Source organism: Cricetulus griseus, chromosome 5 (assembly GCF_003668045.3).
Source record: "Cricetulus griseus strain 17A/GY chromosome 5, alternate assembly CriGri-PICRH-1.0, whole genome shotgun sequence".
Classification (NCBI taxonomy): domain Eukaryota; kingdom Metazoa; phylum Chordata; class Mammalia; order Rodentia; family Cricetidae; genus Cricetulus; species Cricetulus griseus.
In genome coordinates this window covers 184,823,660-184,850,735 of record NC_048598.1, presented here as the reverse complement: position 1 = coordinate 184,850,735, position 27,076 = coordinate 184,823,660, and the positions used below count along the sequence as shown (strand labels likewise).

Below are 27,076 nucleotides of genomic sequence, written 5' to 3'. Positions count from 1 at the left end.
TTCTTTTTGAGTATCAAATACTACCCCGGTGGACTTCCTGGATGCCAAGATAGCTCTGTAAGAAGTGCATGGGTTAACCTTACCTGGGCAGAGGGCAAGAGAATGCACAGCTGGTGTGTAGAGGGTGCACTGGGCTCCCACCTCAGGACCTCATCCCAAGGATCCAGGGGCTCCTAGGTGGTGCCACCTACATGGCTTGGTCATGGTAGGATAGCACAGCTTTCATGACTTGGACAATCCTGATTTTTTTATATGACTTTGATCTCAGACCCCTGCTTCTTGCCTGAGAGTGTGACTGGCTCTACAAGTGTGTACTTGACTCTCATTGAGTGACACTGACCCACTAACCATGGGAGACCATGCCAGAGGAGCCCCTGGCTTTGGAGGAGATACTGAGGTTTTCTCAATGCTGTTGTTCTCTGGCAACTTAGAGAATGGCTGTCCATAGTGTGGTCTCTGTATTAATGACGATTTAATGTTGGACAACCATTGTTTCAGTTATCTGAATTTGCTTCAGAAGATGCTAAAGCACAGTGCTGTCTTCAGCTGACAGACACTGGTGCCCGCACCAGTAGAGGTGACTTTAGTGACCTCAGAATGCAACCCCCTCCCTGTGTGCTCTCACACTGACAGCTTTGAGGTTTCAATAGCTTTGGTGGCTTGGTTCGTCGTGCTTGGTCTAGAGGACACTGGGGATAGATAACTCACCTGTCTGTTCTTGCTGTTAAGTCTTAGCTGGGAAGAACTCCTTGGTGTGGTACTGGGGTCAAGCATCTCTCTAGCTAGCCAGAGCTTGACCAGGGGCTTCTAAGTCCAGCACCCACTCTCTTTAGCATCCATTCTGAGCACAGACTTCGTGTGGGAGATATAGGTGTTAATGCGGACACTTCCTGCCACTGCTGCTTTAAGTCACTCTCTGTCTGTTCCTATGGCTTCTTTGTGGTGGACACGACATGGCTTCTTTTGGGCTGACCTTATCTTAGACATATCTGAACTAAGACACTGTGGTCAACAGCACACATTTTCAACTCATCCCAGCACCTGTGTGTGTGTGTGTGTGTGTGTGTGTGTGTGTGTGTGTGTGTGTGTATGCAGTGTGCATGGCTGTATAAATTGTTGGTTAGAGTAGGGTCTCTCAAACTTCTCAGTGCTGCTAAGATATTCATCACCTAGGGATCTTGTTAAAAAGCAGATTCTGATTGAGGGACCAAGATTCTGCATTTTTAGCAAGCTCTCAAGTGATGCTGCTGCTGCTGGTCTGTGGACAACACACGTCGCCACTGGGGGCTGGAGATGATAGTGTGTGTTACCTGTGGTGTGTGTGCCCATTTCCCCATCATGAGTGCACATCCTAGAGCCAATATGCTGTCTTTTGGTGATCAAACTGTGGCCAATTGTGAAAGGCCACCTTCTGCACAAATGTCATGTGATTATTCTTTCAAATCAAATCATGCCTCCATAGGCTTCCCAGATGTAAGAGCTTCTTCAGGGAGCGGCTGTCCGTATCAGCCTCCTGAAGGAATTGTCAGCAACAGGTCCGCAGACTAGAGTGTTATTGATGACTGAGGCCGTCTGACTCTGTCACCCTCCATTTCCAGTTCATCCTAAGGAGCAGTTCCTGGAACCACAGCTGCTGGGGCCAGAGGAATCTTATCTGCAGACACCAGCAACACTACACATTATCAAAAGAGGTATTATCCAAGACAGCATAGCCCTTCTATGGTATTCCTCCAACTTCTGGCTTCTTGTCATCCAACTTTCCTCTCAGGGAGAACCAGAGGAGGTGTCGTTATTTTCTGAACTGACTTACCTCAGGGAACCTCCTGACCTTGCCTCTAGTTGGTATGGGTTTTGCTGTGAAGCCAGATGCTGTTCCTGGCACTACTGTGCAGCAGTGATGTGCTTCCTTACAGGCTGTGGGCACACACCTCTCTGACTAGGGATCCAACTCATCATGGGAAGAATCTTCTAAAAGCAAAGATGGCAGTGGGCAAGAGACTCTAGTTTTCCTGTCACAACCACCTGAAGATATTTGAGGTCATCAATGTTATGTTTGTTTATTCATCACAGTCAAAATACACAGTTTAAAATCTCCTTTTGGAATATCAATCTCCAAATATCAAACTCTTTTGAAGGTCCTCCCTCATGAGAGATGTGAGATTGGGTGCCTTGTGTGAGCTTCAAGTGGGCCCTGCGTCTCCTTCAGGACACTGCTTGGATACTTTGCTGAGGAGGAGGAGCCCTGGGAACCCTGGTCCTGCTTCGTTCAGTTTGCTCCACCAGTGTTCAGTGCCAGGGCGCACTGAGTGGGTGAGTTGACCCCAGGACTGCAGCCTTCCCCAGGCCAGAGCATGTGGGCAAAATCCTGTCACAGTGGGTAGGCCGTGGGGAGAAGCCATGACAAATAGTCACAGCCTCTATAAAGACTCCCCTGGCAACAGTCTGGTTTTAGGGTCGCATCCAACTTAGGAACACTCCAGGAATTCAGGCTTGATTTCTCCCCAGGTATGGGAAAGGCAACCCAACTTGGCCCTGTGCTTTTTTTTTTTTTTTTTCTCACTGAGGTCACTGTCCTTGGTATCTACTTTCTGCTCTGGCAGACACCAGTGAGGTGCAATCAGTACCGTGATGGAGCTTTCCTGTCCTGCTGCTTGGCTCTGGAAGAGACTGGATTTCTTTCTTTCCTCGCTGGTGGAGATCATACCCAGCCAGTGAGTAGATCCTAGCTTCCAGGGTGTCTTTTGATTCTGGGAAAAGGAGGTTGGCCCATACCCCTGTTATAAGCAAAGGCACTGTTCTCTGGGCCTATCACCTTCAGGGATGATAACTACACCTGATGGGAAGCCCAGATCCCACCTTCTGGATGGCAGTTCCCTTTTCGATGACCAGTCCTGTTGAATCCTTGGATGGAATCGGTTCAAGATGGATGCCAGCTTCATACAAGGGCACTGTCAGGCTTGGCCCAAGGTACGTGAGAGTAGAGTGGGCCCAGGTAAACCCAGGTGCTAGGGATGTCTATGGCCTATAGGCCACACACCCCATCTTCAGGACACTTCTGAGGTCAGGTTGTTTCAGCTCCTACTTCTGCTCTCTCTCTTTGTCAGAGAGAAGTACCATCACTACCAAACGCAAAACTAGATGGCTAGCCTACGTAAGAGGTCCTCAGGAAGAACTGATGGACCAAAGGTCACAGGACATGCCAGTGAAGGTCACATGGGCTTTTTTGTCCTGGGCCTTCAGCACCCAGACTACCCTAGTGGGACATGAGATCCTTCTGCTGCATCGTGGCAGGTGTAATCCCAGCTCCATTGAGGGAACATAGGTATTTCCTCAGGTGCAGGGGAGGAGAGCCTATTTTGCAGCCTGTGCCTTAATTGGGACTAAGCCCCATGTTCCCCAAAGACACACCATTAAGACCCGGGAAGCCACACTGTGCTATTTCTAATAGAGTTTCCATTTGTCAAGATAAACTCCTTGTGTAGGCCCCAAGGAGGAGAGTGTTGCCCCTCACAGGGGAAAAGACTTTGATCAGAGAATATTCATTTAAATTGATGCCAGCTAGTTATATTCCCTTCCTACCAAGTGACTTCTTGGGTGGCTCCTACAGGCTATCCAGCCCTGAAGAAGTAGTGGGGTCTTTTAAGATGATTTGCAGGCACATGAAGACAGTTTCCCACCCAGTTTGCTTTGTTTTTTCTCCAATTTATTGTTTGAGTTGTGTTTTTTTTTTTTTTTTATAGACAGAGTCTCTCTGGCCTGGAATTCACTATAAAACCAAAGCCCCCAGAATTGAACTTATTCCAGTCCTCCTGCCTCAGGCTCCCAAGTGCTATGACTTCAGGATTGGGCTATGGCATGCTAAGAGTTTGCTTGTTTTCATATATTTTATTGATTTTGTTTTTGTGTGTGCCTGAGTATATGTACGTGCATTCAGGACCCTGCGGAGGTCAGAAGAGGGCATTGGATTCTCTTGCACTGGACTTATAAATGGCTGTGACTCAACCATATGATTCTAGGAGCTGAACCCAGTTCTTCTGAAAGAGCATTAACTCCTGAGCCATCTCTCCAGCCCTCCAGGTTTGCTTTCTGACCTTGAGTCCTATATGGGAGTATTGATCTTGTTGGGGAAAGGGCTGTTGACCTCAGCCAGCCTCAGAGAGTTGTTCATTTGGCTAAAGCAAGGAGTGTTGCCAATGTTCCTGACCCTTGGTCCTCAATCCATTCTTAGGCTCTCTTGATGCATGATGGAAAGTTAGTTGGGAGATAGTTTTGTTTCTGATGCTATCACTTAGCTTGTTCCTGTGCAGGAGAGTTGTATCTAGGTTGCTATCCTGAGTGATTGTTGGGAAAAGGTTGGTGCTTTCCCATGACCCTCTTTGGGCATTTTGATTTTTAAAATTAAATTCTCTTTAACGTCCCAACCACATGCTCCATAAATTGATCCATCAACAGGAATGATTCAACCATATTGCATATAATGGTGGAGTGTATACTTTTCTAAAGTAGTCCAGACCTTAGGATTAGAGTACTAAGGTGAAGTCCTTTCTCACCCGGACTGGGCATTTTGGTGGGACACCATGGACCATGGAACGTAGTTTTGTTTTTTCACCATTAAGTCTTTGTGGGAAGGGGACTAGATGGAGATCTATGGTAGAAGCATTTCAGAAGGAGGCACCAGAGAGAGAGCAGTGTGCAGTGTGTGTTGGGAAGAGCCATCTGATGCGAGGACAGTGACAAGAGCATCCATATGGGCTGTTGTGCAGGTCACGGAGAGCTGATAAAAATATCACCAGAATGAGAAATCTTCCTAATGTGGAGAAGTGGAGACTGTGGGGAGCCCTCCAGGTGGGGGCTGGATGAGCTAACATCAGGAGTGACAGGTAGGAAGTGGAGGGCCCGGAGGCTGTTGAGGTGTGATGTCTCTGAGCTGTGGTCCTCAAGTGACTCTGTGGGCTACGGGGGCATCCTTGCTGGTATTGTGGCTATCCCCACTAAGGCAAAGACCTTGGCAGTCTGAAAGGCTAGTGAGATGGGAGCAAGGGTAACTGAAAGTGAAGAAGTCATGGGACTAATGCTGGGTAGTTAGATGGCCTGTCAACTGATGGCTTGTTATTCAGAAGGAAGAAAAAAGAGGCGAGGCATTGATCACTCCTAGCCAGAAATGTAGGAGATGAGATAAACAATTTCCATGTCCTTAGGGGAAGCCAGGTTTCCATCAGGATGAGAGGTGGAGCTGTGGAAAAGAAGTGAAGCCATGAGAGACTTTGCTAGTGGGATGTCTTAGGGAACAATGGGGGCAGGTGGGGCAGGGAAAAGTAGGAGACAGGTTCTAACGGGAGCTTTGGGAAGTTCCTCTAGGGAATAGACAGCTTCCCAATGGCTAGCCACTGGGATCTGGAAATGGTAAGTGGTCCTATTAGTCCAAGGTGCCTTGTAGGAGGTGAGTAAGCCATGGGTGATAGTGTCCTTCATGAAAGTGATTTCTTAGAGATGAGTTAGTGGTGACACGGTAGAAATAGGAGTGGTGATCTCCTAGTTGAACTTCTCCTTGACCCTCCTAAGGATGCTAGTAGTTTGGGCTGTAGTCCCCTCAGCAGCTTGATGTGTCTGGTGGCTAACTAAATGTGTACCACAGAGAAGTCGAAGGCCCCATTCACACACTCAGGGGTCTATATACCTGCAGAGGACTGATGACCTGCCACAAGTGGCCTCCCCTTCTCATCCTGAAAGCTTCTCAGTGTGGACTCTGGAACCAAGAACGTTTCAACTTCCAAGAAAGGGGACAGTGTCAGCATCGTGGCAAGGGAGGTGAGTGAGCACTGCTGCCCCTCTCGGGCACGTTTCAAGAGCACTCGTCCCCCACCTCACTAACACTCAGCATCCAATCTGCCTGCAGGTTGGTGGTTGGAAACCATAACCCTTGGAGAAATGGAAGGGGCCCTTTGTCTGTCTTGTCTCTGCTTTTCTGTGGTACTTGAAGAGAAGTTGTTCGTGGTGGATTCGCTTTACTTGTGACGAATCATTCACGGACAACACTTTTTTCAGTACCAAATGCTACCTCTAAGGATTTCCTGGACACGATGGCAGCTTGCAGAACGATGGCGTTTCCGTCAAGCTTGTAGAGAAGCCAAGTATGGATGGTTGGCCACGGACAGTATGCTTGAGCTAGCTGTAAGTCACCGGGTCTGGTCACCTGAGCATCTGACCCATCTGTAGGCCTCTCAGTGGGCTGTGCCAACCTTGGGGAGGCAGCTGTGGTTTTGCTACCAGCATCACCTTACAAGACTTTGAAAAGAGGCCATCTTCCAGAAGAGATGTTGGTGCCAGCACCATTCAGGGTGTGTGACTGGTTGACCAGAGGGGCATGCACTCTGTTTACCCTGTGGGCCACCTAGTCACCAACCCTCAGCATCAATTCCACTCAAAGAAGACTCTCCAGAGATCCTGTCAAGTTTGGGGAAGTGTCAATGGACTTGATGGCTGTGCCTGCTCAGTGGACCAGGATGAACTGTGGTCTTAGGGGTGTATGTTTACGCAAGATGCCATGAGGCATCCATAGTAGCTGCGGCATCACTATCACAGCCTGCTAGAAGTGTTGACTTCAGATGTGGACATGATGCTGACTTCCCATGAGGGACCTGAAATCCCTTCTCTTCTGGGTGTGTGACCAAATTGTACTTTACTGAGCATGTGCCTTACTTTGCTGGTGTATCCACCATCTGGTTTTCTAACCTAAATATCCTGTCTCTCTACAGAAGGAGTCTGTGAGATACCAGCCTTGAGAAGCAGTCATGGTTGTCTTGCCGTCACCACACCACCACGGGAGCTTGGAGAATGTGAAACTGTGGAATGGCGCCCCCTCTGGTCTAGGAGGACTAACCGGATCCAAAGTCATCAGCATTCCTTTCAGGTAAGTGTGCCTCGGGTGAGCATGCACTTAATGTAGGTGTATGTCACTCGGCTCGGCCCACTACCCAATGTTGTCCCTCCCCTTCTTCACAGGACAGTGGATGCAGTCACCCTTGTGAGAAGAGCCGATACATTCTTCACCGGTGTCTATGTGTGGTACTTGAAGAGAGGGTGGCCATGATGAATTCAATCCATCTAAGCAAGTCACACATGGCTCTCCTCTCTTTTAGTGCCACACACTGCTTCAGAGAGCTTCTTGACCCAGTGCTGCTTCCAACGTGAGTTTCTGGATGGCTGAGCATGTGATGACTATCTCTCTCCAGTTGTGTGTTTCACACACACTAACCCCCAGTGTCCAAGCTAACCCTAAGATAACCTCCTAGGACACCTGATATTTTTGGAAAGGCCAGAGGGGCTATTGGGGGATTCTATCTGTTTAAATATTGAAATACACTGGCTAGCTTCTGTTTTTATCAGTACCTAACTCTACCATGGAGAGCCACCTTGAAACAGCTTTTGTTAGTTCACTATCCGGATATAGAATAGTCCTGGGAACCAGGACTTTGTGTGACCCTATACTGAGTTGTCAGCAGCCATTCTGTACCCTGACATGAAGTCTTTGATAAGGGAAGCACAAGTTCATCTAATGGCCCCAGGGCATCCTGTTTTGCAAACTTGTGGTTTGCTATGGGTGCTGCGTCACCATCTTTGACTTACTAAACATTGCATGACAAGCCGGGGGCAGGCACTAATTTTGGGATGATGAACCAGGGGTTGGACAGACAGCATGGGTCTGACTGGGAATTGAGCCAGCTGGTCCACTCATCCTCAGTGTCCCGTTGACTCTCAGAGGCTTCTCCCTAGCTTCCACACTGTGAAGATAATTCAGGACTGCTGTGACAATTGCTACCTCCTGGTCCTCAGAGGGAGGTTGTCCATGGTGAGTTTGCAACCCTAATGATGCCCAATGTGTGCTCAACCTGTATCACATCTCATCAGCTGTCTCCTTGGACCTGATGCCAGTCTTGGGAAAGCCACGTTCATGTTGGTTTTGTACCAGTGTCCTTGAACATGTGGTTGCCACTGTAACTAGCAGACTGGCCTGCCAGTGTTCCTTACCTCCATCCAGGCCCTTCCTGGAGGTCGTGGCCAGCCCTGAGGAAGACTTAAAGGCATGGACGTGGTGATGCCCATGGTATCTCTGGGTTTTCATTTACTTGTAAAGAAAAGTGGCAGATCCCACCCCCTTCTTCCACTAGCAAATATTGCCTTGCAGGGAGGACGTCTAGATATGTTGGGAAATTCAGGAATGGAGTCCAGGGGTCAACAATTTTGGGGGGTAGGGAGATGAGTGATAGGATGATTTTTTCCATGCCTGTCAAATGGGATATCAGAAGGTATCATTAAATTAGAATAATGGGAAGAAATACTTTCTATTTCTTAATTTTCTTTGTGAAAAGAGTATTTACTCTACCTATTCCTAGTTATGAAAAAGATGCATGCTTGTGATAAAAATTCAAGCAATATGAAAAAATTAAATTAAAGAAATTACAAAAGTTTCTACCCACACATAAATAACTTTAAGAAATTTCAAACTATATGCACAGACAGAAAGGGAGGTAGAGAGAAAACCATTTCACAGGGGTGATTCTGCCCTGTGTCTAAATCATTTAATTTAAAATATTGATTACAATTTCATTTGTGCTTAGCATAAAGAAACAACTGGAGGAGCTTGGAAGATTTGATAGATCTCTCCCTTTTGCTTTACAGCAAGAGTTGCCATCTCCTAAAAGAGTCCAGTACCACTAAGCAGGGTGATATGGAAAGCATTAAGTAGTGGGGACTCAGCTTCTCTGATGCCCCTGACAGCTGAAGACATGGCCATGCTTCCACTCTGGCCACATGCTTCACTAGGGTTATGTATGCATTTTAATGTTTCCATTGGAAAAAATCTGAGCGTAAGTCTCACAAATGTTTAAGATTGGTCTTCAGCACAAATAGCTTCATTACTGACCACTTATTTAAACTGGGGCTTCTATTTCTGAGTTTTTAATTCATCTCTCAGTGCAATGCCAATTCTCATCATTTCTTTGAGAATGTCTCACAGATACTACCGTTGAGTTCTTGGGTGCTTAAGAAGACTGGTCTCTTGCTTTCAACCACAGGAGACAGGTAAGCTAGGTATAGAATTCTCAGCCCATTTTAGAAGTTTCTCTGAGATTGCACAGTCTTTTCCATCGTCTTCGATATTATTTTACTGCCTCCTTTGATGTGGCTTTTAAAAACTTCTCATTTATCTAGATACTATCTAGTAGGTCCTCCTTTTCTTTGTCGTTGTAGAGATTGAACCCTAACCCTCTGCATTTCCACCTAGCTACACTGCAGCCCACTGCACTCTCAGGTCTCCATATGCTTTTGGGAAGAGATTTGGGACTTATGTTGTTCTGTGAAGTCTTTTATCTCTAGGAATGTCCTTCTAATGCCTGTATAGTGTTTCTCATTTCTCCAAAACTTCCTATTCTAGTCAGCCTTTGTGCCTGTGAGTTCCTTGCACTCTCTTTAGAAACTTGACAGGTATTTGTACACAGTTTCTCTCAACTTTATGTTTCATACTCTTCTTTTGTTTGTTTTCTTTTTAATTCCATTAAGGTCTCTTCTTTGTGAGTTTGCTAGCTGTTCATTGTCTGTCTATAATCAGCCCAGAATTAGAGAGTTTGGTTTTGTTCTTTTCTGTTTTGGTGTGGTGGTCACAATACAGGACTGGCTGATGGCCCGGTTGAGAAAGTGCTTACCATACGAACATGAGGATCCGAGTTCGACTCCAGTACTGACTAAAAGCCAACAACGACAACCAGGGTATGGCCCTGTGCACCTGTTACCCCAGCACTGGTGCGGGGCAGAGACAGAGGATGTGTCCTGGGGTGCTCACTGGGCAGCCAGTGTCACCAATTCATGGAGCAAATTCCAAGTTCACTGAGAGACCCTATCTCAAAATTTAAAAATAAAGCAGAGAGCAATTGAGGCAGCCATTGGACATTGATATTAGGCTTCTACACACATGTACATATCCCCTATCCATGCTGTACACAATCCCCTATTCACCCCCCCACCCCCGTGCACACACAGCTTTAACATAATGGTTTGCCGCAGGTCCTGCCTGGTCCTCCAAGGCCTTCGTTTATCCTCACTAAGCTCTTTGCTCAAGGATTGTCATACCCAGACAAATTCTCCCATCTTTGTCTTGGGGCTTTGACATCTCACACAAGAAATCACTGTATCTGTTGATGGGCAGGGAGGGGCGCTGGGCAGGGAGGGGCTCTGGGCAGGGAGGGGTGCTCATTTCCCTGGAACAGTGCTGGTCCAGGTGCTCTCTGCTTGGCCTGGGCACAACTTCCGGCTCCCTCCCTGTGCGCCCTTCTTTGCCCTTTGCCCTGGAGGGCAGGTGAAAGCTTGTTCTGAAGTAAATTCTCTTCGTTAACTCCCAAGGGTCTTCCTTTCTGTGCATCACACACGCACTTTCACTATAGCTGTGCATCACACACACACTTTCACTATAGCTGTGCATCACACACACACTTTCACTATAGCTGTGCATCACACTCACACACACTTTCACTATAGCTGTGCATCACACACACACACACACTTTCACTATAGCTGTCACTATAGCTGTGCCTCACACACACACTTTCACTATAGCTGTGCGTCACACACACACACTTTCACTATAGCTGTGCGTCACACGCACTTTGACTTCGCTTGTAGCGGTGCATTCTATACCAACCTAGTTAAGCTGTGGTTGGATGTCTGTCCATTGTTTTACAGACTTTGTGGCAGATTTCCCTAAGCGGTCTTGTTACTGGGCTAGGCCATCACCAGTATTTTCCTCCATCAGTCTTATCTCACCTGTAATTTTTATTCCTTCTTTATTAGTTAGTTGTATCATTCAAAAGTTGCTGCTGTCTTCTGTTGTTTCTGAGAGTTGTTTCTTTTTTTTTTTCTTGGCTTAAAGGATCTGCATTGCTAGTTGCATTGTTTAGTCAGTCCTATATTTAGATACCACCTGCTGCTATCTTTATTGCCGCCCTCCCTGTTATTATTTCTATCACAAATTTGTGTAGTTAAAGGAATCACAACCCTTTCTCAGTGTCACCTTCTATCTTGGCAGGATGCCTAATTGCGATGCCAGCTTCTGGGATGGACATGGACCCAGGACCCGTCATCACTGGGCAGGTATGTGAACTTCTTGTCAATTTGTTTATTTTGTTCACATCCTGTGGGCCATTCATTCAAAGTTCCATCTATCTTTAGGAAGACACCCTGAAAGTTTTCTCACCAAGGGGGCCGAGGCCATGATTCTCGGGTCAGTGTCACAGCATGGTATTCATAGCTGGCGTTCAGGGATGACACTGTTTTGATGATCAGTGTTGTAGAGCCAGCCTCACGGGGAGCTCTGCTGGAAATTCCTAGGCCCAAGGCCTATGCAAAGAAAGTGAGCATCACTGCTGTGTGCCTCCATGCCAGTGTGAAGCCAGTGTCCTCATGCGACGGACACGATGAAATCTGTGCACCTAAGACCTCCATCATCAGACCCCATAAGGGCTCATTAGACCCTGACTCCTCAGCAGTGGTGCCAAGGCTAGATGGCTGTGGGCCTTGGGAGGAAAGGGTTGGTTGTGGGGTGTGTGCAATTATTTCCTCAAGCCCTCTTACAGTCAGTGCACTCACCTGCTGTGTTCACTGTGCTCGGTGGGCCTTCCTGGAGGAAGCCAGCTTCAGAGAAGAGATGCTGGTACTCACCTGCGGTGCTTGAAGATAGGTTATCCGTGTTGCCTTCGCTTTATTCATGACGAATCATACACGGTTGACCTATTTTTCAGTACCAAATCCCGCCTTGGAGGAATTTCTGGGTGGGACTTTGGTGTTAGCTCTTCTCCAGGGTAAGTGAAGGCCTTGGTCATTCACCGCAGGCAGATACAGGAGCACACATGCTGTCCTCACCCAGTGTGTCCCTGGTTCTCTGGTGGACTCGTGGAGGTGGTACCTACTTGGAATGAGACGAAGTGTTCTCTAGTCATTCAGTGTATTCTCTTCACAGATCCCATATCGTTAACCTTCTATTGTATAAAATGCGGCTCTCAAGCACCTTAGGGAAAGGTCAAGTTCAGAGCTAGGGATTGTGTTCACACATCTACATGGCCATTTCCATCAGCCCAAGTTGGCATGCAGTCACCTGTGGACTCACTGGAAGAAGTGGCAGTCCTGTTCCCTTGGTGGTGTTTTGATAAGAGGCCTCCTCATGGCTCTCTAGGACACACCCTGTGTGGCCTTGGTGAACCCCTCTGTGGTAGTGCAATGGCTTCAGGAGATAGGAGGCAGGAGATAGGAAACGGCCCCGGGCCACAGGGCCTGTGTCCTATGCCTAACCCTGAGGGATTCCCTCTTCAGGCCTGTTGCCTGGGACATGCTAGCACAAGCTCCCGAAATCAAGTGTTCGAACGGAGGTTGTCCATGGTGTGTTCATTTTATTTATGATGAGTATTACATGGCCAATCTCCTTTCGGCACTAAAATCTTCCTGGGAGAGCTTCTCCAGGGGGGAGTTCTATTAGTGTCTGTGCAGGGCAAGGAAGTGGAGTGTCCCCTGTACTGAGTACTTATTTTTTCCTGGGGTTTGTGTCACCTGGTTGTCAAAGTAGGAGTGCCCAGAAATGACACCAACTATTTTGGGTGACTCTGGTTTTCTGGCCATTGTTGTAGAGAGAAGAGCACATTGGGTGAAGCCCTGTATTTAGGTGAGAAACTCAGGTGGGTGGAGCTAGCTGAATACAATACAATGAATTCATTTATTCATTCATCCCCATTTCTTCATGTTCTAGTCCCAGGGTGACTAGGAAGTAAAAGCAGCAGTAGAACTGCAGTGTGGGTGGGCATTGCATGGTGACATTTAGTGGTGTTAGAATTCTGATGTCCTTCCTCTGACTCCAGTGTCCCTTTGTGAAGGAGAGGAATCGGCAGCATCCATTACTACCTGGTGCTTGCTAATGGTGTGACCTTGAATGAGTCAGCCTGTCATCTGTCTGTGCCTCAATTTGTCTGTGTGAGAGCGTTAATGGCTGCTTATAAGGTATGTAAACACACTGAATGTGTGCTCAGTAATTTGCCTGGTTTTCCCAGGAAAAGTTGGAAAACCATTGGATTGTTATAATGATGCTTGCTGCATGAATGTAAATACCCCGTGGCTCTCTTCCCACCCTCTGCAGCACAGGGTCCCTGAGCTCAGAAGCCTCGTCTCTAGTACCCTTAGGTGTGCACGGTATGGATGATGTTGAATGAATGGCAGTTTGATGTATGTTCTTTGTCGAACCCTCTTTGTGGCTGCTCAGAAGCTGGGGAGAATGGAGGACAGTCCCAGAGCCTTGTACTCCCTGATGCTGCTGTTTGTCTGTGGGGTCTTGCTGTCCTCTCAGGATGCTGCCTAGGAGAGGGAGTCACCCACTTTTAGGTCAGCCTTTATTGGTGGGTCACAGGGACCCTGCACAGAGAAGTCATGGTTCCTTCTCTGGGAGACTTATTTGGGGATTCAGATTTGGTATCCACTTCTGGGTGAGTGACCAGTTGCTGGCCAAAGCCTGGACCCATGATGCATTTGTATAAGGCTCTTTCCACCTGTAGGCAGGACAGAGCTCTGCAAGCCAGTCCATGAGAGGCTGTTTTGCAGTTGGACCTGGGGGCTCATTGGAGGTAGCACCAACCTCCCTAGAGGGTGGGAGTCAGGGAGCCAGAGCCGAGGGGGGCAGTGCCGCCCTGCACTGCTCTCGGCCTGTGCTGACGTTTGATTCTGGAGCAGAGGTTGCCCTTGGTGAATTCGCTTTATTGATGTTGAATCACACAAAGGCAACTTTTGTTTGAGTATCAAAGCCTGCTTGGGGTGGTTTTGGGGATGAGGTGCAATGCTCTGGGTCTCTGTGAATGCCATGTGCTGGAATGGATGGTGGAGACACAGTGTGGACAGGCAAGGGTGTGGATCAGAGAACATGGTGGGACCCATGAAGACATGCCAGTGTCTGCTCGGCAGCTTTCCTCGGCCCAAATCCTGTTTGTCACACCCTCTGATCCCAGACATGTTGACTACTCTACTTTGAAGACACCTTGACCAAAAGGACTCTCCCTTGGCAGTGTCAAGGACAATGGCAGCCTTCCCTCTCTGTCTTCTTCTCTCCAGCTCTCTAGGTCAGGAGCTCTTACATTCCATCCATTCTCTCCCCCCACACCCCACCCTACTTCCTGTGTGCTTCTCTTTCTCCCTCATCTCTCACCAAACCTTGTTCTCCATTTTTGGATGGGTTAGGAAGTGAATAGAGACGGCCAGCATTTCATCCCGTTTACATTAAATAATAGTGATAAAATAATCACAAAATAACACCACAAACTACCGGAATGGCTCGGAGGAAAATGTGTTCAATTGACTACAAATTGGCAGAAGAATCCAATTTTCTTGACAACATTTCAGCTACGACATTTGACCTGGGGAAACAGTACCCTGTAGACACGGCAGCCATAAGAGGCACGTTGCAATAGTGGCAGCGGCTGCGAGCAGTAATATTTGTGGTAGACGAACGCACATTGAGGAATCAAATCTTCCCTCAGATTTTTAAATGGGGAAGAATTGATCCTAATGAAAATGATTTGAAGAAATAACAAGGGAAATAAAAGAAATGAAAACGGCTCAAAAGCACAGTCAAGGAAGCTAAGCGGGGAATTGGATTAGTTTAATGGAATTTACTCCCCCCCCCCCGAAAAAAAAACAAAAACAAAAAACGAAAGCATGTTTTTATGAAAATCAGTGTGGGTGCAGTTTTTGGTCAGATGGGGAGATCCATGTGCTTAGACTGGAGCCAGGGTGGGGCAGTAGGAAGACCTGGTCACAGTGCAGGTTCTTTGTGTGGCTAAACATTATTTTCTGTCCCCAAGCTTAACAGAGTGCTTCCTCGACCAATGTGCGGCCTCCAGTAGTATCAAGCTGGAGAGGGCCCTCTGGAGAGTGTGGATGGGGACCAGTGCCAGAGTGTGTGCCCTGTGAGCCGTCCTCTCAGTTCCTCTAGCCTCAGGAGATGTGCCAGGTGAGACACTGGCTCTGGCTCTGGGGTTGAATGGATGCTCCGTGGTGGGTGGGGTCTGCCCTTCCCGAGCAGGTGGTACCTGGAACATGCTAGGGGCTACCATTCCTTTGGGTTCCCATGTTGCCAGCACCCACTGTTAGCTTTTAAGATGCCTGTTGTTGGTGATGAATGTCTCTTTGTCCTGGAGGCTAGCCCGAAATGGGAGACCATCATAGAGTTGATGGGCCCAGGACCTAATGTCCCACCTGGAGTGTGAGAGGGCTCAATGTTTTCTGGACAGCTGTAGAGGTGACCAGGGTTTCATGGTATCTCTTTTCAGAAGGATCTTTGCCTTCTGGAGGCTCCACCATTGTGTTGGAGCTGGTCAGTGGACAGTGTTTGGAGGAAGACCCTGGACAGTTCTGAGCATGCTTACTGACTGGACCTTCCATCTACTACTAGCTATCGTCATTGCCACTGCGCGGTTCTTAGGAACATTTCCAAGAGGTGATGCCAGCTCAGAGAAGAGCCTCTGATCCACAGGTCAGTTTCCAGAACACCTAGATGAAGTGCCTGTGATGTCTTTTCCTCTTATGATAGACTGCATGTGACTGGCCTCTTGTGGCGCCTCAGCAAGGCTAGAGGCCCATGTGAACTCTTGTCACTGTCAGAGACAGGACTGTTGGTCCCAGTCCATGGTTCAGAAAAACGGGTGGTGGGCACAGACTCTGCCTGTGGCCTGTGTCATCAGGTCCTGGCCCTCGTGGGGCTAGCCCTCTCCTCTGACACGCTTGCATGGGTTCTTCAGATGAGCTGTTTTACAGTGTGTGAAGAGAGACCATTCAGTATCTCTTCCCTCCATGTTCGTCACTGACATTTTAATTGCTTTGTTTATGGGGCAGCAGCCCCATAACAGCCCTTGCTGTTACTTCTTAAACCACCTGTGAGTGGTGCCAAGGTGGAGGGTGTGCACACGTGCAGGACCGTCTCCAGGGCTGGCAAGGGAGAGTTGAGAGTGAGCAGAGTTCTGTGTTCACTTCCTGCACTGTGCTCACTTCTCCTGCTCAGTGTCAGCCCCTATCTGCCTGTGTCCCGAGGTCCAATTCGCGTCCGGGGAGGGGAGCTCTAGATACTCCTTCTGGGGGAGATGAAAAGATGGCAGATGCACTGGGGAGGCGATGGGGTAATTGCTCTCAGGGAGTGGAGGGCGGCTTCTTGCTGAATGGGGGGAGGTACCAACTCTGGGGGGCTCCGAGGATAAGTCTCCTGGAAACACACCCACCTTGAAGCATCGGCCATGGTCTGAGCGTCCAGCCTCTCCTTGGTACTCGGAGAGAGGTTACCCGAGCAACTTTGCATCTGGAGGACGAATGTTGCTCGGTGAACCCCTTTTCGGTATCAAATCCCTCCAGGGAGGCCAAGTGGAGCCCCCAGCACCTCAGGGAAGAACGTGGAGTCATCTTGCTTTGGGGTATGGGACGGATGGTCGACCAGCTGGAAAGTAATTGTCTCTAATGTACTTCACCTGGTCCACTAGCCGTCGGTGCCCGCCGCAGCCCGCGCCCAGCATGTCTCTGCCTCAGCACCTCTGCTGGTACTTGAAGGGAGATCGACCGTGTTATATTCGCTTGGCTGACTTCGAATAATACATGGTTGATCTTTTCTCGGTATCAACGCTCAGCTTGGAGAAGCTCTTGGAGTTGCAGCCCCCGTGGGGGTGGGGACGGGATGGTGCTTCTAGGTTGCTGCCTCAGCGGGGACCTGGGCTGGGGGGGGGTCAGGCTGTGTGCTGGCTGGCTGTGTCCAACTCTTCTCACCATTCATGTCTACCTTACCCCCTCCCCAGGACAGGTTCAGGAGGTGATGCAAACTCCATGGATGCAGCAGTCAACACTGGGTACTTGAGGAGAGGTTGTCTGTGATGAGTTCGCTTTATTAATGACGAATATAACACAGATGGCCTGTTTTCAATACCACCTGTCACTCCTGTTACTCGGCAGTACATACCAGGTGCCACACCACTGCTCGGTAGGTGAATGCATGGACTCTGTATGACACTTGTCACCCTCTTCACCGAGCCTCAGCTTCACGTCCCTCCTGAGGAGCTTCCTGGGATCACACCAACCTTGTAGGTTGGCCACAAAGCACTGGCCTGGTGTGTGATGGATGACCGGAATCTGTCCACTTCCCATGCCTCTTGACACAGGAGTGGTGTCTGTCCCTATCTAAGGCGTTGTACTGAGGGCTGCATGCCTGCATGCCCTGCACTGGGTGCCTCCCAATACCATGAGCACTTAGAGAGACAGCATAATACTTGGGGAAGAAGCAGGCCAGCTGGTTGCCATTCCTCGTGATGTGGTACAGTGCATGCTCACCTCTCTTTAGTATAGGACCTCACCTTTGTGAGGCTGGGTGTCAGAGGAGGGACATACTTTATTGGCCCTCTAGACACAGCTTGATGGTCAGGCACGTATCTGCTAATCCTGACCCAGAGCATCACATCTCCCTCAGTGGGGGCTGGGAAGCCCATCTTAGAGGAAGAGGCATCTTCTGTAGAGTCCATGCTGCTTGGTGGTACCTGAAATAGGTGTCTCTGAGGTGCTTACCCTCTTTCTTGAGCCACATCCTACCTATCCTGGACCAGTTCTGCTTTAAGATACTGATGCCAGCAGCAGAAGCCTTTGTGTTGACTGACCTGTCACCTTCCCAGGTCCACTCTGTTGGAAGCAACACAGAATGTCCCCTTAGTATATGCGGCAGTAACACCCCAGTTGTGTCCCTGCCTCAAGCAGACCCATGCTTTCTCCATCTTTGCCCTCTGGCTCTGTCAGACTCCTGTGAGGCTTGATCTGGAGACTCAGGGACCTCAGGAAGAAGCTGAACATGCCCAGTAGGAGCCTTTGAGATATAGCATACAGACATTTGGTGTTTTGTAAGGACTTCCAGGGTGGCAAAGTTCTTTCTGAGTGGGCTTGCATGTGGGCTTCCTGTGCAAGTATCACTCTTACCTTGGCAGCTCCACCCTGTGGGCTTCTTTCCTCTTCTGGGCCTCCTCAGCCACAAAATCCTCTGTGCCCACAGAGGACAGTATCTCCCTCCCCTCTGCATCACCAGACCCACACAGTCCTGCCCAAAGGGCTGGCTCTCCACTCTCAGTTGGACCTGGCATGTGGTCTCTCTTCAGTCTCTTCCTCTTGTTCAGAAGGCCTGCCCATGCCCCTCCCTCTGGGAGTTGGTCATGATTGTCTTTCCCTACATAGTCCATCCATCTTCCTCAGCCTGTATGCTTGAGCACCCCTTTCACAGGAATTCAAGATTCCAAGGGGGTTGGAATGCTCCCTGCTCGGCAGTGCCATGGAAGGCAGACTGGCAACAGCTATCCAGCTCCTTCCTTTTCCATGTACTATCTATCAGTCTGTCTGTTAGCTGTTCCTCCCAAGCTACCAGCTGTCCCAAACTGCCTAGTACTGTCTTCATGTCCCCAGGGTCTCCAATGCCAACCCCCACCCCTGCAAAACCAACCAAACAAACAAACAAAAATAAATGAAAACTTTAAGACTTCCCAAGGCAAGGTCAGACCTTTGTATTTTTCTTTTTCCTTCCGCTCCTTCTCTCCCTTTCTCCTTCCCTCCCCGCCCCCCCTCCCTACTTCCTTCCTTGACTTATCCTCTATTGTATTCTAAGCCTTAGGATCCAGGCCAGGTCTATAGTGACAGAATAATGAAGCGTGCTGATTGACTAATAGAGTCCCCATAGGCAGAAACCATATTAGGTTAATCCCCAGGAAAGTGGTGAGAGCGTGAAGCAGGAATTCCATAAGATCTGGTGGCTGATTCCATAAATATGGAAGCTGGGTTTTGCATAGCCTTTGCATTTGTTAGAGGCTGTTTGGTTTTCCAGCCGCCCCCCCGCCCCCCCCGTCCCCGACCTCCCACCCTACCCCCAGAATATCACTCTTCTGAGACGTGCTGCAATAGGGGACAGGTCAGCTAAGTCTGCAGGCTTTTCCTGTAGCTGGGACCCCCCATGCTAGACCTCAGATCCAGCGAGGCACAGCCCCCACCCTCCACTCCATGAATGCCTCTGTGGCGGTGAGCCAGAGGCCCTGCGGAGCCCCTTGTGCAGCCTGCCTGATCTGCTGTCAGGGCTAATATTTTATGCATGGACCCGAGTAAATGGGAACATTTGGAAATGGAAATTGCTGTTAATGACACATCTTTGGAATATATTAAACGTGTGCACGGCTGCTGCTGGCCTCTCAGTTTAATTGCTCCAATGTAAGCACAGCCACGCCACAGCATCAGGAGGAAAGACCACCCTAAGTCCCTTCACCACTGACGGGGAAAGCCCCCCCACCTCACCACCACTTGAGTATTATGCAGGGAACGGAATGTCAGCTGGAATGCCAAGCAATCCGCAGCGTGCCCCTTCCAGACTCATTGCAGATCCAAAGACGATGACCCCTCCCACTCGATGCAGACTTTCTTTTATTAAAAGTAAAATTACTAGATTTATCTATTGTTTGAGGAGAAGAAAAGACAAACAAAGGACTTTTCTCATCCAATGAGTCCAGTGACAATGTCTGTCCCCCAGGCAGGCAGGCAGGCAGGCAGGAAGTCCCTGGGGGCACTTCAGGGTTCAGAGAATTCACGTCTCCAAGATAGTGAGTAAACTTGGTGCACCAAGGTCACAGAGCACAGGCTGTTTCTCCACGCCTGGCGGATCTTAGAGTCAGTTAGCCCATGCCATAGATGGGGCTGAGCAGTGGTGCAGTCCTTTATGGTTTTTAAGGAAGGTGGGAGTGGGGAGGGGGTAAATACGCTGTCCCCAGTATTTGTGACCCGGGAGGAGAGTGGGTTATATTTTACCGAAGAGGAATTTGCTGGGAGCCAGAGAGGCTAAGTGATTTTCCAAGATCACCCATCTGGAGACAGGACTCCTGGCTATATGTTCTTAACATTTCTGCTTATGCTGTCCCATGTCCCTTTAAAAATGACCCATTGTGCCATAGATGACAGATAGTCCATTGAATTGGTCTCCACACCTTTCTGTACAGTGAGGCAAGCTCACTTTCCCCCAAGATTTTGCCAGGACTGTCAGGCTTTTCTCCCCCCCACCCCACAACTCACCTAGTTCCTCTCTTGTTCATGTCTACTTTGAGATAGGGGCTGAGGATGCTAAATATCAGGCCTGAATTGGCTGCTGTTTGCTTCTACTTACTGAAGGCTTGCATTAGCTGTCTCTGTCGTGTGTGTGTGTGTGTGTGTGTGTGTGTGTGTGTGTGTGTGTGTGTGTGTGTGTGTGTGTGTGTGTGTGTGTGCTGCTGCATCCTGTCAGAGGCTGGAGAGCCGCATAGAGCAGCTGCTGGGTGGGCTAGAACAGTTCTAAAGGTGTCATTCCTGATGTAAGGTCCTCGGGGACTGACTGAGTCCCCTGAGTCTGGCCCCTTCCTGGCTAATGTCTCTTATCACATCTTTGAACAGCAGAGGACTGAGGACTGTAGGTAGGGTCCTGTCCCTATGGGGTGAGGACTTGGAGTCAGACCCACATCTAGTGAGTCAATAGTGTTTCTTTGTCAAGATTTCAAGGGCTGTGGGAACCTGTGTACCCCTAGGGCTGGCTCATAGTAGAAGCTCAGAAAAAATACCTGTCTTCCTTGGATCAAATGGGCTTAGATGCTAGCACCAGGAGGCTGTGAGGAAGCTGTGAGGAAGCTCACAGGCAGCACTCAGACAGTGTTTGTGAAATGAATAAATAAAAACACACTTTTTGAAGAAATTAAGAAACAAGGAAAGGGAGAAACAGTCAGGGAAGACAACATAAATCTCCAGCAATGTTACCAACGCTACAGCCGGGGTTGCTGAAAAGACCCTGTGGAGGTGGTGGGACCATTTGTCATGGGTGAGGACAGGCTTGAGGGCTGGGACGTGGGGCCTGATGGAAGCTCGTCCATCATTTTCTCATTATCCCAGCGACGTGGAGGGCAGCTAGCGGATCACAGAACAACAGCCTCCAAATGAAGGTGGCAGGGTTGGGAGTGCGAGGGACCCCGAGGGAGGGCAGGCTGCCCCAGGCCCTGCCCCCTCCAGGAAGCCTTCTCGCTCCAGCCCAACGCACACGATCTCACTTGCCCTCGGATGTTCATCGTGTGATCCTTTATCGACGCTGCTGTGGCGGGGCCCTTGGGAACTTGTTTGCATGTGTGCCTGTGTTTGCCCGGGTTGCTTACAGAGAAGGCTCTGTGAATGCTTTTTGGCCTTGTCTTTCCATTGTAGGCAGGTGACACTGGATTGATCCCCAGGAGTAGATGATGTTCAGAAACTCCACCTACATTTGGGACAGTCCCACTGGGTCAGCTATGGCTGCAACAAGCCCTGAGGCCTGACTTGAAGCCATCAGTGGGACCGGTAAGTGTCTGCCCCTCAGGACTTAAACTTGGTTTCTTTTGGGCTTGGAACAAGGATGGGGTTTTCCCAGGGCACAAGGAGTCCAGAAGTTGTGTAGAAGATAACACATAATGGGGTTGGAGGCACACATCCCAGCCCTGCATCCCCCACCCCTACCCCCCCACCCCAACCCTGCCATCTGCGACAGCTTCGTTTTCTCTAACACTCAAAAATACATGGTTCTGCTCCGCTCTCCTTGGCAGGCAGGGTAGCCAGAGCTGCGGGGCTGCCAAGGCCTGGGGGAGCCGCCAGCCTGCAAAGTTTACTGTACAAACAGTTGGGGGGGGGCGTCTCTGTTAACTCGAAATCCCCATCAGTAAACATGCCAGTTTAAAGTGTAATTAACTCAGGCCGGAAAAGAATTCTGATTTGGACTGCTTTTCACAGTTGAGATTGTTTTTCTTTTATTTATTTATCTCTTTCCGGGTGTGGTGGTGTCTGTGGTGGGTTTTAGCCAGGAAAAATAGAAAGGGGGAGGGCTTGGTGGGATGAACCAGTTAGAAGAGAGGATGAGGGAAGGAAGGGACAAGGGGAGGTGGGCTTGCCACCTGTACAAGCCCCGGTTAGCCATCTATTTTCTGCCCTGGGTGGTGGCTCCTTGCAGATAGAGAGACTCAGCTAGAGTGCACACCAGGGCCACTAGTGAAGGAGGGGCTCAGGTCTCTGTGCCAGCTGGCCAGGTGGCTCGGTGGTTTTGGGGGTGCTGGCATGACCCAGAGAGCTCCTTCTAATGCCTCCTTTGCTTCCGTCTTGCAGGAGCTGCTCTGCTGTGTTTTGTTGCCTTTTCCTCCCTGAATCTCCTGCTTAAGACAATGAAGATGGATGACTGGAGACCATGCCCCGCTGAGAGGACCCACTGGGGGGACCCAGAACCCCGGCCACACCCTGTGCCATCCTCCTCTGAGGCCCCCCACCAATAACCCCCCCTCCCACTGCCCAGCCTTGCAGTTCAGATCTCAGCGTGGATCTGAGCAGCCTTTGCTTAGGAACCTGAGTTGGGGGGTGAGTAGGCAGGCACAGGGGACTGGGTAGAAGAAAAGGTTTCTGCTCTTGGCTTTCGAAGCCTCAATGTGTGGAGCCCTTTGAATAATAAACATATTTCATAAAATGTAAATATGCCTCCGAGTCTGTTTTCAGAGGGACTTTCGTAAACTGGGGATGGGGGTTAGCAGCACCGTCTGGACTGCTTCAGGAGGGACCTCCTGGGATGTCTCTGGCCTCTGTCCTGGAAGCACTTTGCTGAAAGCAACATCCCAAGCAGGGGTTCACAACTGGACTCCTGGCCCCCGTGTGCCAGCCCCACAGTCCGATTAAGGAACCAGGGATGTGAAAAGATACCCTTTCTTATCATCCTGGGGTCTCACATGAACCCCCATTCCAGCTGCTTCTGCATAAGCTGAGCTGAGGCCCCAGGGGCAAAGACCTGTTCCTGAGATCCAGACTGTGCCCACGCGCCTCTTATTGCTGGGCCTCAGCTTGGTCACGACTCAGCCAGGCTGACTCAGACAGAGCCCGAAGACTCATAAATTACATAATTACCCATGAAACCTGCCGCCACCGCTCTCTCCAGCCGGGAGGGACACGCTCCACTCAGGCTCTGGCCGGTGGTGACTCACTGTTTTCCCCAGAGCCTCTGTCCGCCCACCCACACAGCCACCTCATCTGGGCTGCTGGGCAGAAGAAGGGGGGAGCCTGGCCTCATCCCCATTCCCCCTCTTCCTGCTGTCAAGACAAAGGCAGGCAGCCCCTGTCTTGCTGAGGGCTTTGGTGGGGGGCACCTGCCCCTCCAGCATCTCTCTACAGCCCCCTGGTGGCCCTTCTCATAGATGGCTGCATGTCACACAGCAGGAAACTGAGGCTTCGGGAGGCAGGCCAGTCTCCTGTCCCTCCTGTAGGGTGGCTTTGGTTACAGCTTGTCAGGCCAGCAGAGAGAACTGTGAAGTCCCCAGCTACCCTTACCTGCTTCAAGACTTTTAGCCCCTTCCCCAGGGTTCCAAAGTGCCCCTTTGGAAAACGCTCTTCAAAAATGACGGTGCATTCAACAGGCATGAGGTGGTCAGCCCCATGACAGAAGGGACACTCATATCTAGGAGAAATAGCTTAGTCACTGCTTTTCATGCAAGCTTGAAGGCCTGAGCCCAGGGCCCCAGCAGCCACGTCAGTCACAGCAGTATGGACCTGTGCAGTGAACGGCCATAACCCAGCATGCTGGGAAGGCAAGGACAGGGGTCTCTGAGCTCACTGACCAGATCAGCTTAGCCAGATCAGCTTTCGTGAAAGAAATGTCACAAAAAAAATAAAGAAATAAAATAGAGTGGAGAGCCATTCGATGAGATGGCTAAGGATAAAAGTACCCGGCAGCTAAGCCACAGTTTGATTCTCTGGACCAGAGAACAGATTCCAACACATTGTCTTCTGATCTCCTCACGTGCATGCTTATAAATGCACACAAGAGAAGTAAACAAATGCAAAAAACGCTCTCTAAAAGTGGAGGGTCATAGAAGGCACCCCATGTCAACCTCTAGCCTCCACATGCACGCACATGCATTCACACACACATAACTAGACAATAAAATGGTGTCTGACGCTGGAGAGATGGCTCAATGGTCACAAGCACATCTTGCCTCAGAAGATCCTGGTTCGATTCCCAGCACCCACATGAAATAAAAGTAAACAAATCTTTTGAAAAATGAACAAATGCATGAATAAATAAATGAAATGGTGTGTGATGGTATAGTCTATGTTTCAAAATCTGCCTGTGTCACTGATTAATGGTAACTGTGGCTTTCTAATCTCTGAGCCTCAGTTACCTTAGCTACAAATTAGGTTCAAGCTCACAGTCTGCCAAAGTAGGAAGAGGGGTGGGGTTAGCAGCGCTTTGGGCTCTCTTGAATTGGGAGATCCTCCAAGGCTCTACCTTTAAGGCTCTCATTGAATTGAGGACTCCCCCGCCCCCGCAAGTCTCTAATTGAATTGGGAGCTCCCTCTAAGGCTCTCATGGAGTTGAGAGCTTCTTCCATGGCTCTCATTGAGTGAGAAGATACCTCTGAGGTGCTCATTGAGTTGGGGACTCCCTCCAAGGATCTCATTGAGTTGGGGGCTCCCTGTAAGGTTCTCAGTAAGTTTGAGGAAGCCTTTAAGGCTCTCATTGAGTAGGGGGCTCCCAATAAGTCTATCATTGAGTTGGGGACTACATCCAAGGATCTTATTGACCTGGGGGCTCTCTCCAAGGCTCACATTGAATTGGGGTCCCCCCTCCAAGGCTCTCACTGACTTTGGGGAACCCTCTAAGACTCTCATTGAGTAGGGGGGTTCCCAAATAGGCTATCATTGAGTTGAAGACTTACACCAAGGCTCTCATTGAGTTAGGGGCTCCCTCTAAGACTCTTGCTGAGTTTGGGGCTCCCTCTAAGGCTATCATTGAGTTGAGGGCTCCCTCCAAGGCCCTCCAAGTTAAGGGCTCATCTAAGTCTCTCATTGAACTGGTGTCTCCCTCCAAGACTCTGAGTTGAGTGCTCCCTCAAAAGTTGTCATTAAGTTGGGGGCTACCTCCAAGGATCTCACTGAGTTGAGGGCTCCCTGATAGGCTCTAATTCAGTTGTGTGCTCCTTCTAAGGCTCTTATTGAGTAGGGGACTCCCTGCATGCCTCTCATTGAGTTAGGGGCTCCATCTAAGATTTTTATTGAATTAGGGGCTCCCTCCAAGGCTCTCATTGATTTGGGAACTCACTCCAAGGTTCTCATTGAATTGGAGGCTCACTCAAAGGCTGTCATTGAGTTGGGAGCTACCTGCATGGCTCTCATTGAATAAGGGGATCAATCTGATGCTCTCATTGAGTTTGGGGACTCACTTGAAGATTCTCGTTGAGTTGGGGGCTCCCTCTAAGATTCTCATTGAATTCTGGGCACCTTCTAATGCTCTCATTGAGTAGGGGGACTCCCAATAATGCTAGCATTGAGTTGGAAACTCCATCCAAGGTAATAATGAGTTGGGGGCTCACTATAAGGTTTTCTCTGAGTTAGGGTCTCCCTCCAAGGTTCTTATTAAGTTGGGACACCCTCCAAGGCTTTTACAGAGATGGGGCTCCCTCTGAGGCTCTCATTGAGTTGGTGACTACCTACAAGGCTCTTGTTGAGTTGGGGGGAATCACTCCATAGCTCTGACAGAGTTAGGGAATCCCTCTATGGCTCTCATTGAGTTTGGGGCTCCAACCACAGCTCTCATTGAGTTAGAGTCTCCCTTTAAGACTCTCATTGAGCCGCAGGGCTCTCTCCAAGTCTGTCATTGAGTTAGGGGCTCCCTGTAGGACTCTCATTGAGTTGAGGTCCCCCTATAGGCTCTCATTGAGTTGGGGGTTCCATCCAAGGCTCTCATTGAGTTGGGACTCTCTCCAGGGCTCTAATTGAGTTGGGGGTCCCTCAAAGGCTGTCATTGAGTTAGGGGCTATTTCTATGGTTCTCATTGTGTTGTGGGCTCCATCCACAGCTCTCAATGAGTTGGAGAATCCCTCCAAGGATCTCACTGAGTTAGGGGAATCACTGAAAAGATCTCATTCAGTTGTGGGCTCCCTCCAAGGCTCTTTTTTAGTAGGGAACTCACTCCAAGGATATCATTGAGTAGGGGTTTCCCTCCAGGCCTATCATTGAGTTGGGGGCTCCTTCTAAGCATCTCATTGAATCAGGGCTCCCAATAAGTCTATCATGTTTTGGTGGCTCCCTCCATGGCTTTTGTTGAGTTAGGATTTCCTTCAAGGCTCTCATTCAATTGGATTCTTTCTCCAAGGCTTTAACTGAGTTGGGAACTCTCTCTAAACTTTCATTGAGTTGGGGGCTCCCAATAAGGCTCTCATTGAGCAAGGGGTTCCCTCTAAGGCGCTCACTCAGTTGAGGGCTCTTTTTAAGGCTCTCATTGAGTTTGGGACTCCATCTATGGATCTCATTGAGTTGACTTGTGGATTCTCTCCAAGGCTATCATTGAATTGCAGGTCCCTCTATAGATCTCATTGAGTTAAGCTCTCCCTCTAAGGCACACATTGAGTGAGGACTCCCTCTAAGGTTCTTCATTGAGTTGGGGGCCCCCTTCAAGGCTCTCAGTGAATTTGAGGTTCCCTCCAAGGATCCTATTGGGTTGAAGGCTCCATCTAAGGCTCTAATTTGGATAGGGGGCTCCCTCTAAGGCTAACATTGAGTTAGGGGTTTCCACCAAGCCTTTCATTGAGTAGGGACTCCCAGAAAGGCTATCATGTGTTGGAGGCTCCCTCTAAGTCTCTCATTGGGCTGGGGAATCCCTCTGAGACTCTTGCTGATTTTTGGGACTCCCCCCAAGGCTCTCATTGCCTAAGGAGACCTTCCAAGGATTTTACTGAGTTGGGGGCTCCCTCTAAGGCTGTCATCAGTTCCAGAGATCCCTCCAAGGCTCTCAGTGAGTTCAGGTCTTCCTCTAAGGCTCTCATTGGGTTTGCAGCTCCCTTGATTGGTCTCCTTAAGTTGGGTGCTCCCCCTAAGGCTTTTGTTAAGTTTTGGGCTCCCTCAAGACTTTTACTGAGTTGGGGGCTCTCTCTGAGGCTCTCATTGAGTTGGAGGATCCCTCTAAAGTTCTCATTGAGTTAGGGGTTCCTGC

General features: G+C 49.3%; 1 long non-coding RNA gene and 10 other non-coding genes across 11 annotated transcripts; all 11 read left to right on the top strand.

Annotated features, from left to right (window-relative positions):
• Positions 1-5,972: 5,972 nt before the first annotated feature.
• Mir382 (microRNA mir-382) lies at positions 5,973-6,052 on the top strand. Its single transcript, NR_105232.1, has one exon. It is a non-coding gene; the product is annotated as a microRNA mir-382 (primary transcript).
• A 280-nt stretch (positions 6,053-6,332) lies between these two features.
• Positions 6,333-6,412, top strand: Mir134 (microRNA mir-134). Its single transcript, NR_105114.1, has one exon. It is a non-coding gene; the product is annotated as a microRNA mir-134 (primary transcript).
• A 5,304-nt stretch (positions 6,413-11,716) lies between these two features.
• On the top strand, positions 11,717-11,793 carry Mir154 (microRNA mir-154). The gene has a single exon (NR_105131.1). It is a non-coding gene; the product is annotated as a microRNA mir-154 (primary transcript).
• A 594-nt stretch (positions 11,794-12,387) lies between these two features.
• On the top strand, positions 12,388-12,477 carry Mir496 (microRNA mir-496). Its single transcript, NR_105245.1, has one exon. It is a non-coding gene; the product is annotated as a microRNA mir-496 (primary transcript).
• A 1,270-nt stretch (positions 12,478-13,747) lies between these two features.
• On the top strand, positions 13,748-13,824 carry Mir377 (microRNA mir-377). The gene has a single exon (NR_105228.1). It is a non-coding gene; the product is annotated as a microRNA mir-377 (primary transcript).
• A 2,513-nt stretch (positions 13,825-16,337) lies between these two features.
• Positions 16,338-16,410, top strand: Mir409 (microRNA mir-409). Its single transcript, NR_105234.1, has one exon. It is a non-coding gene; the product is annotated as a microRNA mir-409 (primary transcript).
• A 74-nt stretch (positions 16,411-16,484) lies between these two features.
• On the top strand, positions 16,485-16,558 carry Mir412 (microRNA mir-412). Its single transcript, NR_105236.1, has one exon. It is a non-coding gene; the product is annotated as a microRNA mir-412 (primary transcript).
• A 49-nt stretch (positions 16,559-16,607) lies between these two features.
• Mir369 (microRNA mir-369) lies at positions 16,608-16,682 on the top strand. The gene has a single exon (NR_105226.1). It is a non-coding gene; the product is annotated as a microRNA mir-369 (primary transcript).
• Positions 16,683-16,910: 228 nt separating this feature from the next.
• On the top strand, positions 16,911-16,985 carry Mir410 (microRNA mir-410). The gene has a single exon (NR_105235.1). It is a non-coding gene; the product is annotated as a microRNA mir-410 (primary transcript).
• Positions 16,986-21,043: 4,058 nt separating this feature from the next.
• Positions 21,044-21,119, top strand: Mir3072 (microRNA mir-3072). Its single transcript, NR_105199.1, has one exon. It is a non-coding gene; the product is annotated as a microRNA mir-3072 (primary transcript).
• Positions 21,120-21,965: 846 nt separating this feature from the next.
• Positions 21,966-22,570, top strand: LOC118238913. The gene is made up of 2 exons (XR_004770324.1): positions 21,966-22,115; positions 22,213-22,570. It is a non-coding gene; the product is annotated as an uncharacterized LOC118238913 (long non-coding RNA).
• Positions 22,571-27,076: the final 4,506 nt, after the last annotated feature.